The sequence below is a fragment of the Coenobita brevimanus genome, chromosome 33, assembly GCF_032717465.1.
Source record: "Coenobita brevimanus isolate Jiangsu-jjx chromosome 33, ASM3271746v2, whole genome shotgun sequence".
Taxonomy (NCBI): Eukaryota; Metazoa; Arthropoda; class Malacostraca; order Decapoda; family Coenobitidae; genus Coenobita; species Coenobita brevimanus.
The window spans coordinates 16,736,634-16,753,220 of record NC_136986.1 but is presented as its reverse complement, the minus strand read 5'-3'; the positions used below and the strand labels follow the sequence as shown (position 1 = coordinate 16,753,220).

The window sequence follows — 16,587 nt, the reverse complement described above, 5'->3', positions numbered from 1 at the left end:
AAGAAAACGAGTTCTATGGGACAGTAACTATTCCACAGAACTCATAAACGGTATTTATTTATTTATTTGGTACGAATTTATATGCAGTACAAGAGTATATTGGTTTGCACACAGTAATATAGGCAATATAAGCATTATTTCACTCGCCAAACACATCAGCGTACCAGACTTTTTTGGCAACATTACCTGATCATCATTTCTGACTGTTTCTTCCTCTAATGCTATGTAAAATTTGCCCTATACACTGTCATCGATTGGGGAATCACTCTGGCCTTGAATTTCGTACCGGGACACGACATGTCTTTACTGGCCGGGTCACTGGTAATGGGTGAATTGCCGAGACAATGGCATGTGGGGGGAGGGGAGGTCATGCTGGGTAATGTTTTGACCCTGCCTGGTATCTTGTAGAGGATATAGGGACCTTGCAAATCTATCTATCTATCTATTCCCAGACGTCTCTATCCTTTTCGGGGTGGCCACAAACAAATCGCCTCCACGTCGCCCTGTCCCCCGCCTTTTCACTGCCCCGCTCCCAACTCACACCCCCCTCTCTCATATACCTCACCACCCCATCCCTCCATCTCATCCTCGGCCTCCCCCTCCCTCTTCCCCCCTCCACCTCACGCATATACAATCTCCTCGTCAGTCTTTCACCCTCCTTCCTCTCCACATGGCCAAACCACCTCAGTGTGTTCCTCCTAACGCTTCCTATCACATCCACATCCACACCACAACGCTTCTTTATGTCCTCATTTGTCAGTCTCTCTCTCCATGTGACTCCACAGGCTCCTCTTAAATAACTCATTTCCACTGCTCTCACTCTTGACTTGTGTCCTTCCAGAAACGTCCATACGTTACAGTTGGTATCACAATACTATCATGAAGTAATTTTTTCACTTCCATGCTCACTTCCCTGCTTCTTATAACTGCTTTCAAGGAACCAGCAACCTTTCTTCCCCGCTGTACCCTCTCAAGCACTTCACCCTCCAAACCTCCATGCTTACTCATCACACTACCCAAGTACTTAAACTTACTCACATTTTTCAATTCCTCACCATCCAACCTCGCTGTTCATTCACTGACTTCACCTCTCTCAAGACCATCACTTTACTCTTCCCTACATTCACATTTAGATTCCGTTTCTTACACACTCTCCCAAACTCATCCACCAAGCCTTGCAGCTCTCCTTCGTCTTCACTCAATAACACAGTATCATCTGCAAACAACAGTACAGGAAGTTTCCAAACACTACCCTCTCTCACTAGGGACACTCCAACATTCATTACCCTACCCTGTACCTCTTTTATTACCCCATCCATGTACGGATTGAACAACCATGGAGACATGACACATCCCTATTTCAACCCAACCTTCAAAGAGAAAAAATCGCTCAGTTCACCATCCACGCGCACTGCAGCCTTAGCACTATCATACATACTCTTCACAGCATTCAACAACTTCCCATCTACTCCATATATTCTTAATACTTTCCACAATCCTTGTCTAACCACCCTGTCATATGCTTTCTCCAAATCCATGAAAGCTGCATACAACTTCTTTCCCTTCTCTAGAAACTTTTCCACTAAAGATCTAAGAATGAATATCTGATCTACACAACCTCTTCCTTTCCTAAAGCCTCCTTGTTCTTCTCCAATTAATTCCTCTGTTCTTTCTCAAACTCTGTCAATATTATACTAATATTATACTAAGAAGACAAATGCCCCTATGATTACCACACTTCTTTTTCATCTTTTCCTTTGTACAAGGTAATAATTATACTTGACTTCCAATCCACCGGGACTCTACCTTCATCCCAGGCCAATCTGCACATTTTCCACATCCATTCTACTACTATCTCTCCCCCATACTTCAGCATTTCACCACACACTCCATCAATTCCTGGGGCTTTCCCCAATTTAACTTTCTTCATTGTTTACACAACTTCTATCCTGCTGATTTCTTCATGTCTTCTCACCTCCCCCCTCCTCCCAGCCATTCCCCAGCCACTTATACTCGCATTCCTTCCATCCTCTATGTTCAACAATTCCTTAAAGTGTTCTCTCCATCTTCTCACTTTTTCTCCCTTCTCCACTAGTAATCTATCATTTTTATCTTTCACTTCCCTGCTAACTTCACTTCCACCCTGTCTTACTCTTTGTACCTCTTTCCAGAACATTTTCTTACAGTCTTTCCACTTTACACTCAAGTTCCTTCCAAATTCTTCAGCTGCTGTCTTCTTACTCTCTCTTACCAGTCTTTTCACCTCGCTCTTTCTTTCTACATATAACTCTCACTTCCGCCTCTCAACTTCTTCCATGCCCCTATTTCTCATCCATTCATTGTATACTTTCTTCTTTTGTGCCACAGCCTGTCTCACGTCTTCATTCCACCTCGCTGTTCCTTGCACCCCCCTCCGTCTTCTCTTCATCCCACACAGCACATCACATGCTGCACATATTTCTTCTGTAAATATTCTGCACACACCTTCCATGTCCCCCATCTGCTCCAATTCATATTTGCCCAATCGTTCCTCCACTTCTCTCTTATACTCTGCTTTTTTCTCATCCTCTTGTAACCTTTCCACTCTCCTTACAAATACTCCTTCTTCCTGTTCTTCCCTTCTTCTATTTCTCCATCCTAGTTCGACTTTGATTCTGGCCACCACCAAGAAGTGCTCAGACAGTCCACTCCCCCAACGTCTATAAGCTCTTGCATCCATTACACATTTTCGCATCCTTTCATCCACACACACATAATCAATGACTGCCTTCCTTTCATTCAGTTCACCACCCACCCTTCTCATCACTCGCCATGTATACCTATGGATCATTTTGTGCCTGAAGAGGGTATTGGCTATCACCAACCCCCTCCCACCACCAATGTCCACGAACGCACTGCCATTCTCATCTATCTCAGCAGGCACACACCACTCACCAACTATTCCATCCACTTTCACAGTCCCTACTTTACCATTCATATCACCAATCAAAAACACTCTCTCACTCCTTACAAACTTTTCCATGCACACTTCCACATTTAGGACACAAGTCAAGAGTGAGAGCAGTGGAAATGAGTTATTTAAGAGGAGCCGGTGGAGTCACATGGAGAGACAGGCTGACGAATGAGGAGATAAAGGGGCGTTGTGGTGTTGATGTGGATGTGATAGGAAGCGTTATGAGGAACATACTGAGGTGGTTTGGCCATGTGGAGAGGATGGAGGGTGAAAGACTGACGAAGAGAGTGTATGTGAGTGAGGTGGAGGGGGAAAGAGGGAGGGGGAGGCCGAGGATGAGATGGAGGGATGGGGTGGAGAGGTATATGAGAGAGGGGTGTGTGAGTTGGGAGCAGGGGAGTGAAATGGTGGGGGACAGGGCGACTTGGAGGTGATTTGTTTGTGGCCACCCCAAACGGGATTGAGGCGTCTGGCAATAGATAGATAGATAGATAGACTTCCACATTTGTCCAGAACTCTTCTCTCACTCTGCTTGCACGATCTTGCATTGATGCATACACACACACAATCGCCCACATTTGTATTCCAACTTTCAATCTTACCCACACAATCCTTGACCCAACTGATCCATACTCTCTTATGCTCTTCTTCCATCTTTTACTCACAACTATACATATATACCCCTTCTTTTGCCCTCTCATTCTCACCTACTCCTGCACATATACCCCATCCATACTCCCATTCTCTCACACTCTCACCTCCCCATTTTGTTTCAGTTATTCCGCATACATCAACTTTCGCACCCTCAAGCACCTGGACAATCTCTCTCTCTTTCACCTGATCATTCGCTCCCCTTACATTCCAAGTTCCTATTACCATGTCCTTTGTCCGGTCCTTGGTCGTCTTCGTTTGATCAGTCCTTTTCCGAGGCTTATTGTTTGTCTTTTTAGTTAGTTGTTTTCCAGGGAGGGGTACTAACCCTCCACCAACCCTTTTATTCACCTTTTACGACAAGCAGGGATACTGGGGGAGTATTCTTGAAAACCCCCCCTACCCTGGGGGGGGGTGCAATTGCTGCACATTTATATATGTCAATAGGAGTCACAGTGACAAAGTGTGTGGATGTATATGTATGTCAACGGGACTCAGTGAGTTAAATGGAATGCCAAATTCCTGACAATTGGCCCTGACATCGGGGTCATAGTGCTTCGTTAACCAGTCTGACATAATGTTCCTGGTCATCCAACCATTTGCTGATTTGTACCAGTACTCGCCACTTGTGTCCATGTTCATAAGATTTTTGTAGCACCTTGGGTGTGAATCTGTGTGTACAACAACTGGCCTCATATTGTGGCTCCCAGACAGGTTTACAGTGAACAATACCATCATCTTACGCTTCTGGAGATTTTGACCAAGGGCATGTTTCTCTTTTCTAGCAATGTAAGTTGTTTTGGGCATGATGTTTCATCGATGTTGTGGATCTGGTCCTTGGTGTACTGTTCTTCTTCGATTAACTCTCTAATTATTGCAGAATACTCTCTCGCAGCCAGCTCATCGGCAGAGGCATGTTCACCACACAGTTTGATGTGACGGAGTTCCTTGTGTTTCAAAAAACGGTACAGCCATCCAACCAATGCCTTGAAAGGTTTCTCCACATTTAACTTGCTTGATGCTGCCTTGTAAAATAACTGGGCTTGGTTCCAAATAAATCTGCCATTCAGTGGCACACTTTGCTTCTTCTTTCTCATAACGAAGGTGGCAATATACCATTCCATAAGTATCATCACATGATTTCCCACCTGGGAACGGCCGTCAAGCTCAGATGCACCAGATTTCAATGCTCACCACCACCTTTGGCTCTCCTCTCCTTTCACTGATTCACCTGGTGAAAAAGCCTACACCATTTCTATCCTCAACCCGCCCCATCCTGACCACTTTTCCACCACTGACTCCCCCCAATCACGACCACTTTTGGATTTTTTTTTTTTTTTGGCTCAAACCTCCGGTATTGGTGAGAAACATTGAAAAATCATAGAGAAATCACTCACCTGAGGTTTATAATACTCAATCCAGGTAGCAGTACCTCCTTACCTTACTGAGTTTTCTAACAGGCTGGCACGAAAGAAAACGAGTTCTATGGGAGGATAACTATTTCACACCACTCATAAACGGTATTTATTTATTTACTTGGTACGAATTTATATGTCGTATGAGAGTATATTGGTTTACAAACAGTAATATAGGCATTATAAGCATTGTTTCACTCACTAACTCATCACCATACCTGACATTTTTTTGTCACATTGCCTGATCATCATTTCTAATGCTATGTAAAGTTTGTCCTCCACATTCTCATCAATTGGGGAATCACTCTGGCCCTGAATTTCGTACCGTGGCATGACATGGCTTTACTGGCCAGGTCACTGATAACAGATGAATTGCTGAGACAATGGCGTGCAGGGGGGGGGGAGGTCATGCTCGGTAAGGCATTGTCCCTGCCTGGCATCTTGTAGAGGAAGGTGTCCCGTGTAAACGTACCAAAAATCACTCGCGAAAATTGAAAATTGTGCAAATGAGGGACCTTGCAATTGCAACACGTTTATGTACGTCGACGGGATTGGCAGTGACAAAACGTGTGGACGTTAATTCACGTCGACGGGTTAATGACCTAGAGGAGCTTTTACAGTACCCAACCTGTATCCCTGACTGCCTTGGAGAGAGCTCCAACATACTTGACCTCTTCCTTACAGCTAAACCTTCTGCTTACACTGTTAATCTTTTCTCTCCTCTGGGCTCCTCTGATCACCATCTTATCACCTCAACCTGTCCTATTGCCCCGGTACGCCCTGTCGACCATCCAAAGAAACGTCACCTGTGGCACTTTAGAAATGCGGATTGGGAGGCCCTCAGGCAGTACTTCTTCGATTTTCCCTGGAATGATTATTGCTTCCATGGCCGGGAGCCATCTGAGTATGCCTTGCGCATTACGGAGGTTATTCTCTCGGGCATGGAAGCATACATTCCTTTCTCATATCCTTTGACTAATCCAAGACAGCCTTTGGTTTAATCATGCTTGTTCTAATGCTGTCCGCAACAAAGAGAAGGCCTATAAAAGGTACCAGAGCCAACGCACCTCTTCACATAAAAAAAAAAAGGATTACATCTTTTATTCATTTCTCCCTGGAATCGTGCTAAGTCTGTTCTTCACTCTGCTAAAAATAATTTCATCCATACTAAATGCTCTGAACTCTACAACTCGAATTCTTCCTGCTCCTTCTGGTACCTTATCAAAAACCTTTCTAACAACTTAACATCATCATCCTTCCCTCCTCTTTTCTACTCTGATGGCTCTGTAGCTATTACTTCTACTGATAAAGCAGATCTCTTGCTCAGACTTTCTCCTCCAATTCCACCTTAGACAATTCCGGTGCTGTTCCTCCATCACTTTCCCCCTCAGACATCCTCATGGCTGACATTAAAATTTCTTAAGCTGATGTATTTTCTGCCATCACAGGCCTCAATACTGATAAGGCATATGGGCCTGATGGAGTCCTTCCTGTTGTTCTCAAGAACTGTGCTTCTGTGCTTACACTCTGCCTAGGCAAACTCCTTTGCCTTTGTCTATCAATTTGTACCTTTCCTTCTTGCTGGAAGTTGCTCTCATTCAGCCAGTCCCAAAGAAGGGTGACCATTCCCAACCCTCTAACTATCGTCCAATTGCTTTAATATCCTGTATCTCAAAAGTTTTCGAGTCAATTCTTAATAGAAAAATTTTAAAGCATCTCCCCTATCACAACCATCTTTCTGATTGTCAGTGTGGGTTTTGTCAGGGACGCTCCACTGGCGATCTTCTTACCTACCTTTCAGACTCCTGGTTATCCTCCTTTCGGGACTTTGGTGAAAGCTTTGCCATTGCACTTGACATCTCAAAGGCTTTCGATCGAGTCTGGGATAAATCTTTAATTTCCAAACTGCCCTCTTATGGTTTCTATCCTTCTATCTGTGCCTTCATCTCTAGCTTCCTCTCTGGTCGTTCTATAGCTGCTGTTGTAGACGGCCATCGTTCTTCTCCTAGATCTATTAACAGTGGTGTTCCTTAGGGCTCTGTCCTATCACCAACTCTCTTTCTTATATTCATCAATGACCTTCTAGACTGTACATCTAACCCTATCCACTCATATGCTGATGACTCCACCCTTCAACTTTCCATTTGGTTCCCTCAATGTCCATCTCAGCAGTTACTTCAACAAACAAGGGATGAGGCTATGGCACACCTAATGTCTGACTTGGCTCGTATCTCTGACTGGAGTAAAAATAATCTGGTTGTTTTTTATGCATCAATGACTCAGTTTTTACACCTATGAACCCAACAAAATCTTCCACAGGTAAACCCACTAATATTCAGTAATATTCAGCTTAATTCTGCATCATCCTTGAACATGCTTGGGGTTTCATTTATTCGGTACTTGTCTTGGAAAGATCATATTGCATATCTTCAGAATCTGCTTCCAAGAGATTAGGTGTGCTAAACCGACTCCGCTCCTTCACCCTAGCACAAATGTTGACACTATACAAGGGTTTTATCCGCCCCTGTGTGGAGTACAACTCTTATGTGTAGGGAGGCTTCCTACATATAGCTCTTCCCACTAGGGTGGAGTCAAAGGTTTTTCGTCTTATTTACTCTCCTCCTCTTACTAACTCTATTCAACCTCTCTCTTTGCCACACTGTTGCATCTTTATCTCTTTTCTATCCCTATTTCAATGGTCACTGCTCCTCTGAACTGTCTGCATGCATTCCTCCACCTCTAAGACGGGTGCATAGTACCTGTCTAGCTGCCCCAGGAAATTCTGCACATCAACATGAGAACACGTGATGATGGACGCATTGTGTGTGTGTGGGGGGATCGTGTACTAATGGAAAATGGCATTTTTGAGCCACTCCTAGCCTCTACCTCGTGTTCTGGGAGGTACACTCGCGCATTCAAGGTTTCTGGGTATGATATTTGGTCACTCACGCATAAAGCAATTCATGCACTCTGAGTTCGCGCACTAGGCAAGCGAACCATATATATATATATATATATATATATATATATATATATATATATATATATATACACATAGAGAGAAAGAGAGAGTTACACATGAGGTCAGTTGGCAGTCACTCACATGAGGTCAGTCTGTTCAGATGTCTCCTGGCATTCCTGATTTAGCTAGCTGTACTCACTTGTTGTGAGAAATGTCAGTGAGGTTTAATGATCTGTGAAAGTGTTCTGCTAGTGTGTTGTAGTAATCTATGACAGTGTTGTTCTAGTGTGTTGTAATGACCTGTCAGTGTTGTGCTAGTGACTTGTGATAGTTTTGTGCTAGTGTGTTGCAGTGACCTGTGATACCTTTGTGTGAATTTGTGCGTGATGCCTTTCTCTACAGAGAGTTTTGTCCCCGCTGCAGGTTTGGAGAAGGACTACCTTCAGTTAACCCATCACGTCCAGAGCTATTTCGCACCTCCGACACCCCTCAATCCCGAGGTATTTTCGAAAAAAAAATCTTGGCTAAAACCTCTGCTTTTGGTGAGAAACATCGAAATTTCATAGAGGAATTGCTCACCTGAGGTTTAAAATACTCGATCCAGGTAGCAGTACCTCCTTACCTGACTGGGTTTTCTAACAGGCTGGCACCAAAGAAAACGAGTTCTATGGGAGGGTAACTATTTGACACCACTCATAAACAGTATTTATTTATTTACTTGGTACGAATTTATATGTAGTATGAGAGTATATTGGTTTTCAAACAGTAATATAAGCATTATAAGCATTGTTTCACTCACTAACTCATCACCATACCTGACCTTTATTGCCACATTACCTGATCATCATTTCTGACTGTTTCTTCCTCTAATGCTATGTAAAGTTTGTCCTCCACATTGTCATCGATTGGGGAATCACTCTGGCCCTGAATGTCTTTATTGGCCAGGTCACTGGTAACAGGTGAATTGCCGAGACAATGACGTGCGGGGGTGGAGGTTATGCGGTGTAAGGCATTATCCCTGCTTGGCATCTTGTAGAGGAATAGAGGAAGGTGTCCCGAGTATACGTATGAAAAATCACGCGGGATAATTAAAAATTGTGTAAATTATGAACCTTGCAATTGCACAACGTACCAGTACGTCGACGGGACTGGCAAATGCCAAATGTTGCAATGTATCCATACGTCAACGGGACGCCTCGGATTACAGGAAGGACTTCCGAAATTGAAGGTACAGGATCTCAGGCAGGAGAAGTCACAAATCAGGGAATTGTTGGAGACGTTGGAGGAGAGAGGAAAAAATGGTTGAAGATTGGACACTTGTTCACAAGGGAGCATCATTAAGAAACAAGCAGAGATAAAAAGCACAAATGGATCGACACATTACAAGACAAATTAAGGGAAGGCAAAAACGGAAGTAGAGGAGAAGGATGGTGAGAAAACTTCCTGTACAGGGAAGTATACATAGATCAAGAAAGGTAAGAAAATGTTCTCATTGTTGGAGACTCCCAGGTAAGACATCTAAAGAGAGCAATGTATACTCCACTCACTAAACATGTGTGTCTTCTGGAGGCCAGTGTGGGTAATGTGATGGAAAAAATCTCAATTATCATGAAGGATAATGAAGACAAACCCACTGTGTGCCTCAGTGTATGAGGCAATGATTTTGGTAGGCGAAAGAGTGAGGTACTGCTGCAGCAGTACAAGGTTATGTTGGAGATGGTTAGGGAGAGAGGAGGAACCCCTGTAGTGCTTCGTGTTTTGCCTTGGATGGGAGTTGGGAGGGAATGGTTGAGCAGGGCGATAGGTTTTATTTGCCGCCTTGAGAGGCTTTGCAGCGATAATGCAATACATTTCAGCTGGCACCAGTTTTATGGATGGAGTGCCATGTATAGTTGGGATGGGACTCATCTTAGTAGGCATGGGGTTTTGGTTTAGCTGGAATGATAGGGAGTTAGTTTTTATTTTATTTTATCTGTTTTAGGTTGAGAATTAGATCTACAGGAAGTTACAGCAACTACACTCAGAAATCATTATCATCAGGTTTGGACAGATGCAGCAAGACTTGCAAAAGTAAGAACAACAGTTTAACCATTAGTTTAGATACATCCACTCAGGCACCTCAAAATGAGCAGGCGATGATACAGGACAGAGGAAGCGGTGATAGAGGAGCAATAAATGATATTAAAGAAAATTTGTATATTAGTAAAGAGCTTCCCAGTTAGTAACAAAGTAAAAAAATAGTAAGACCTAAGGTAGAGGTATAACTACTCGTAATATCCTGAAAGTGTACTAGACAAAGAGCGGGAGATTACGTAATAAAGTAGATGAACTGAGGGCTTTAATTTTTATAGAGAAAATAGATATTGCTGTTGTTAGTGAAACTTGGATGAATACAGTCAATTGAGAATTTTTAGCAGAAAGGGGTATAATATTATTGTGTCAAACAATATGGGAAGAAAGGGGTGCGAGGTAGCTATTTATGTAAAGGATGCATTAAACTGTTATAATAAAGCAGACATTAAAGTAACTAGGGACACGGAAATTATCTGGGTTGAAATTAGTAACAATTGGGAGCAATTTGTCTTAGGAGCTATTTGCAGATCTCCAAGATTAAGTAGAGCAGATAATAAATACCACGGTGAGGAAATTAGGAAAGCATCACAGTCCACCCTAGTAATAATCGTAGGGGATCTTAATATGCCAAGGATAGACTGGCCACATCAGACAGGGGATGCAGAGTTAGATGAATTTCTAGAGGTAGTACAGGATAATTTCTTTTATCAGTATATCAGGGAGCTCACCAGAGGTAATAATATATTAGAGTTGGTTTTAGCTAATAAAGAAAATATCATTATTGATATAGAGGTTGGTGGACGACTTGGCAATAGCAATCAGGAAGAAATTAAGTTCAAACTGTTCTACTGAAAATCCCGCCACCATTCCTGATTTTCGTCTAGGAGATTTTGATGGATTATGAGTTTATTTTAGAACGGTATTCCATAGGGAGATCAGATACTTTAGGGAGAGACAGGTCAGTGGGGAATCCCACATCATAGGTGAGGGGCAGGAAAAGGTGGGAATGTGCACCAAGTCTCTGGGAAAAGTGGGAGTGTAGTTCAGGTGACAGGAATTAACTCAGGTTCAGTACCAAGCACCCGTTCGGCCAGTGAGAAATATAATGAGTTAGTAAATATAATACATAGAGGCCAAGATAGATATATCCCTTCAAAACCGTTTAGAACGAATAATTCAGATCCAAGATAGTTAAACAACAAATTAAAATCTCTCATAGGCCAAAAGAAAGGAATATGTAGAATAACAGAGCGTGTAGAGGAACTCTTACGTAACCGGTACACGATTTTTAATAGAAGAGTAAAGAGGGAGATACAGAAAGCAAAGAAGAAGTTATGAAGTTAAGGTTGCTAGTGAATCGAAAGAAACCCCTATGCGTTTTTATCAAATATACCATACGAAAAATATGGATAGGATAGGACTTCACAGAACAGAATCAGGTGACATTACCAGTGAAGATAGAGAAATGTGCTCCATCCTAAATAATTATTTCATATCAGTATTTACCAAGGAAAGTCTAGACCTGGTCCCTCAAGCAACAAATATTTACTGTGATAATACGGAAAATATTCTTAGTAAAATAACCATTAGTAAGGAGGACATGTTCACAGAAATTAATAAGTTGAAACCTGAAAAATAGCCAGGTCCGGACGATATATATTCAAAAATTACAAAAGAAACCAAAGAAGACTTATGTCAGCCACTTTTAATGTTATTTATTTACTCTTTAGTTTCAGGACAAGTTCCAGAGGTGTGGAAGACTGCAACGTAGTGCCCATTTTTAACCCGCGCCGTCCCGGCGATGTGAATTAACGTCCGCACATGATGTGCACTCATGTCCCGGCGACGTGAATTAACGCAACAACATTGCAAGGTCCCTAATTTGCACAATTTCCAATTTTCGCGAGTGATTTTGCGAGTGATTTTTGGCAAGTATACACGGGACACCTTCCTCTATTCCTCTACAAGATGCCAAGCAGGGACAATGCCTTACACCGCATAACCTTTACCCCCCCCTTGCACACCATTGTCTCGGCAATTCACCTGTTACCAGTGACCTGGCCAATAAAGACATTCAGGGCCAGAGTGATTCCCCAATCGATGACAATGTGGAAGACAAAGTTTACGTAGCATTAGAGGAAGAAACAGTCAGAAATGATGATCAGGTAATGTGGGAAAAAAAGGTCATGAATGGTGATGAGTTAGTGAGTGAAACAATGATTCTAACGCCTATATTACTGTTTGAAAACCAATATACTCTTGTACTACATATAAATTCGTACCAAGTAAATAAATAAATACTGTTTATGAGTGGATAAAATAGTTACCCTTCCATAGAACTCGTTTTCTTGGGTGCCAGCCTGTTAGAAAACCCAGTCAGGTAAGGAGGTACTCGTTCCTAGATCGAGTATTTTAAACCTCAGGTGAGCGATTTCTCTATGAATTTTCGATGTTTCTCACCAAAAGCGGATGTTTGAGCCCCCCCCCAAAAAAAAGGTCCAAAAATGTCAGGACTGGGGCGTACCACTGCCCAGAAAACGTTGGGATGGGGCAGGTTAAAATGCGTGATGAAGCAGTTGCGTCGAATTATCATGTGATAAGCCTAACGTCAGTAGTAGGAAAATTGCTAGAGTCAGTTTTGGCAAATAGATTAGACAACAGTTAGAAAGAATTAATCTTACAAATAAAAGTCAGCATGGATTCAGACAAGGATGATCCTGCCTCATAAACTTGTTGTCATTCTTGGAAGTCTGTGAGGCAGTAGAGAGCGATAAAGCATACGATATTATTTATCTGGACTTTAGTAAAGCTCTTGATAAGGCCCCACGTGAAAGGTTAGAAAGATTCAAGCACACGGTATAGACGGCGATATCTTAAAACGCATAGAGTCCTGGCTGAAAGGACAGTAAGTGGAACTAAGTCGGACTGGGGATTAGTAACTAGTGGTGTACCACAGGGTTCAGTATTCGGTCCCTTATTACTTATTATGTATATATCAATGATCTAGACTAAGGAATCCTTAGTAGTATCAACATATTTGCCGACGACACAAAAATAAGGTGTATCATAAACTCCACAATGTGATTAGCCTGAATGAGGGATGCCATAACTTAAAAAAAAGGCCTCGATATTATGTCCAAATGGTCTAAAACTTGACAGAAGGAATTTAACGTCGAAAAATGTAAAGTACAGTACTTAACGTAGGCAAGACTATTGGAGATATTATATACAGCTTAGATAACAAAGAAATTAATAAATCGGATTGTGAGAAAGATCCAGGAGATATGGTTAGCAGATACCTCAGACCAAGGCAACAGTGTATTAACGCGAGAAATAAAGCAAGTAGGGTCCTAGGATTTATTTCGAGAAGCGTGACCAATAGGTCATCGAAAGTAATATTGTAAGTTTATCTATCATTAGTAAGGCCACATTTAAACTACGATGTACAGTTTTGTTGTCCTTATTATAGAACAGACATTAACTCGTTAGAAAATGTACAGAGAAGAATGACAAAAATGATACATGATGTTCGGAACCATTCATATGAAGACAGACTAAAAAGACTTAAGTCTACACTCACTAGAGAGGCGTATAGTAAGAGGAATCTTAACTGAGGTGGTTAAGCGGATGAAGGGAATAAACAAGGGAGATATTAGCAAGCTACTTAAAGTGAGCATACAGAAGAGAGCTAAAAATAATGGTTTCAAACTATAAAAATTCCGTTTCGGTAAGGAAATAGGTAGAAATTGGTTTGTAGTAGAGAGTAGCAGACGAATGGAATAAGTTACCTAGCAAAGTAGTTGCTGCCTCCTCCACTGAGAGTTTCAAGCAATTGCTAGATAAAAATATGACAAATAAGGAGGTGGGTTTAGAAAAAAATAAAATCTAACAGCCAATACTAATTCATTCTTTTTTTTCTTTTTAGGTTCCACTATGATAGTTCTTTTTCTCCTTTGACACTTTCCTATAAAATGTCCACGGCAATTTTTCTATACTGCGTGGTGTTCTTCTGACTTTTTCCTGCCGGCTTCGGCTGGAAGGTTTGGAGGAAGGGGGAAAGCTTTCTCCTTTCCTATCCCTATCTCACTCTAGTTGTTCAATTAATCTTCTAGGAGCTGCCTAGCATGGGCCAACTGACCTACTGCAGTTATCCTCTCTTCTTACGTTCTCATATACGACTACTGGTATATATATATATATATATATATATATATATATATATATATATATATATATATATATATATATATATATTCTCTCTCTCTCTCTCTCTCTCTCTCTCTCTCTCTCTCTCCACACACGTGTGTGTGTGTGTGTGTGTGTGTGTGTGTGTGTGTGTGTGTGCTGAGTTAGACGACGACATTTGTGTCGTTGTTCTTTCTTATGTTTTCAGTTTTCCTCACTAGTAATCTTCCTTCTTGGGAGAGATCGAAAACTAACTCTCCAAAGTTGTTCATTTTTATTTGACGTTTCGTCTACAGAGAGACATAATCAGGAATGGAAAGACCACAACCACATATTGGAATATGATATGTTTACATAGATACATGTGGAGCATATGGATACATAATTTAAAGGTACTACACATCAAAAATAATGTAAGTATAACTAAATGACAGTTTTCTGTATTCTTCGTTCAAGGGAGTAAACAAAAGGAAAGACACATGCTATGTATACAACCTTCATAAGTAGCTACAGTAGAATAACGAATGATTTTTTATTTCTCAACGAACATGTAGAAAAACTTTTCGAGTATACTTTTTACCTAAATTATAGGAAATTATATGTACAGAATGATTAATATAAATTATACCTACACTAATCTCTGCAATATAACTATTCGATTTTTCAAGGTAATAAAGTACTTGTTAATATTAAAACATCATGTATTTAAATACCTTATACAGGAAAGATACATCAAGACAGTACAGATGACACCTTGTGTACTACATACTGATATTGTAGAGCTAAAACTAAACATGTGTTGTTCCTACATCTGTATTCATACCCGACGCACAGGCTGGGGGTCTTGGGCGCGGCTAGATCAGATGCTTGCTGATCTTCTCAAGCATGTGAGGGGTGGTGTAGACAGGGGACAGGCAGGGAAAGGGTTAAGCTGATTATCTTACCTGTGGTGAGAGTGTCGTTGTTCCTTGTACGGCTGCGTGTAGCACCATCAAACAAGGCCATGTTCGTAGTCATGTTAGTTTGTATATTAAACATCGGTGCTCTTTCTCTTATATAAATTGCTTCTCTCATTTTCAGTTTTCTCATGTCATTGCAATGCGTGGCAGTTTTGGTGTTCTGGGCTATACTGTCTTTGTCAACATCAGTTCCGTGATGTCCTAGATGATGGCTTCATCCTGTACATGCAGAGAAGCCGAAGACGTAGGGAGCAAGCCATCTGACCTATGTAGGTATGATTACGAGGCCCGCAGTCCACGGTAGTACATTGATATTCATACACTGTATTGGTTTTAGACAACATCCCAGTCTGACATGTATGTATATTTTATATTATTCCTTCTGTACATAGAATTTCCTGTAATGTAGGTAAAAAGTTTATTCGAAAAGTTTTGATAAATGTCTTGAGGAAAAAAAGAAAAAACATTCAATATTCTAGCCACTCCAGCAGGTTGTATATATAACGTGTGTCTTTCCTTATGCACACTCCCTTTTATAAGGAATATGGAAAATTGTTAGTTATACTTAAATTATTTTTGATGTGTAGTACCTTTAAATTATGTATCCATTTGCTCCACACGTATCTATGTAAACATATCATATTCCAATATGTGGCTGTGGTCTTTACATTCCTGATAATGTTTCTCTGTAGACGAAACATCAAATAAAAATGAATAACTTTGGAGAGTTAGTTTTCGATATCTCCCACGAAGAAAGAGTATTAGCGAGGAAAACTGAAAATAGTAGAAAGAAGATTTACAACTGCAAAAATGTTGTCGTGTTTAACTCAACATGTATTAATGAAAATCTGCTACCAGCAGTCACATATCAGTCTATCTATCTATCTATATCTATCTATCTATCTATATCTATCTATATCTATCTATCTATCTATATACACAGTATATATATATTCATATATACTGTATCTATCTATTGCCAGACGCCTCAATCCCGTTTGGGGTGGCCACAAACAAATCGCCTCCATTTCGCCCTGTCCCCCGCCATTTCACTGCCCTGCTCCCAACTCACACCCCCCTTTCTCACACCCCCTCCATCTCATCCTCGGCCTCCCCCTCCTTCTTCCCCCCTCCACCTCACTCACATTCACTCTCTTCGTCAGTCTCTCATCCTCCATCCTCTCCACATGGCCAAACCACCTCAGCGTGTTCCTCATAACGCTTCCTATCACATCCACATCCACACCACAAAGCTCCTTTACATCCTCATTCGTCAGTCTGTCTCTCCATGTGACTCCACAGGCTCCTCTTAATAACTCATTTCCACTGCTCTCACTCTTGATTTGTGTCCTTCCAACAATGACCAAGCTTTATGTATATACTGTATCT

At 41.4% G+C, this 16,587-nt stretch overlaps 1 pseudogene; it reads right to left on the bottom strand.

Annotated features, from left to right (window-relative positions):
• Positions 1–15,244, bottom strand: part of LOC145395807 (uncharacterized) — a 51,188-nt pseudogene extending 35,944 nt beyond the window's left edge.
• Positions 15,245–16,587: the final 1,343 nt, after the last annotated feature.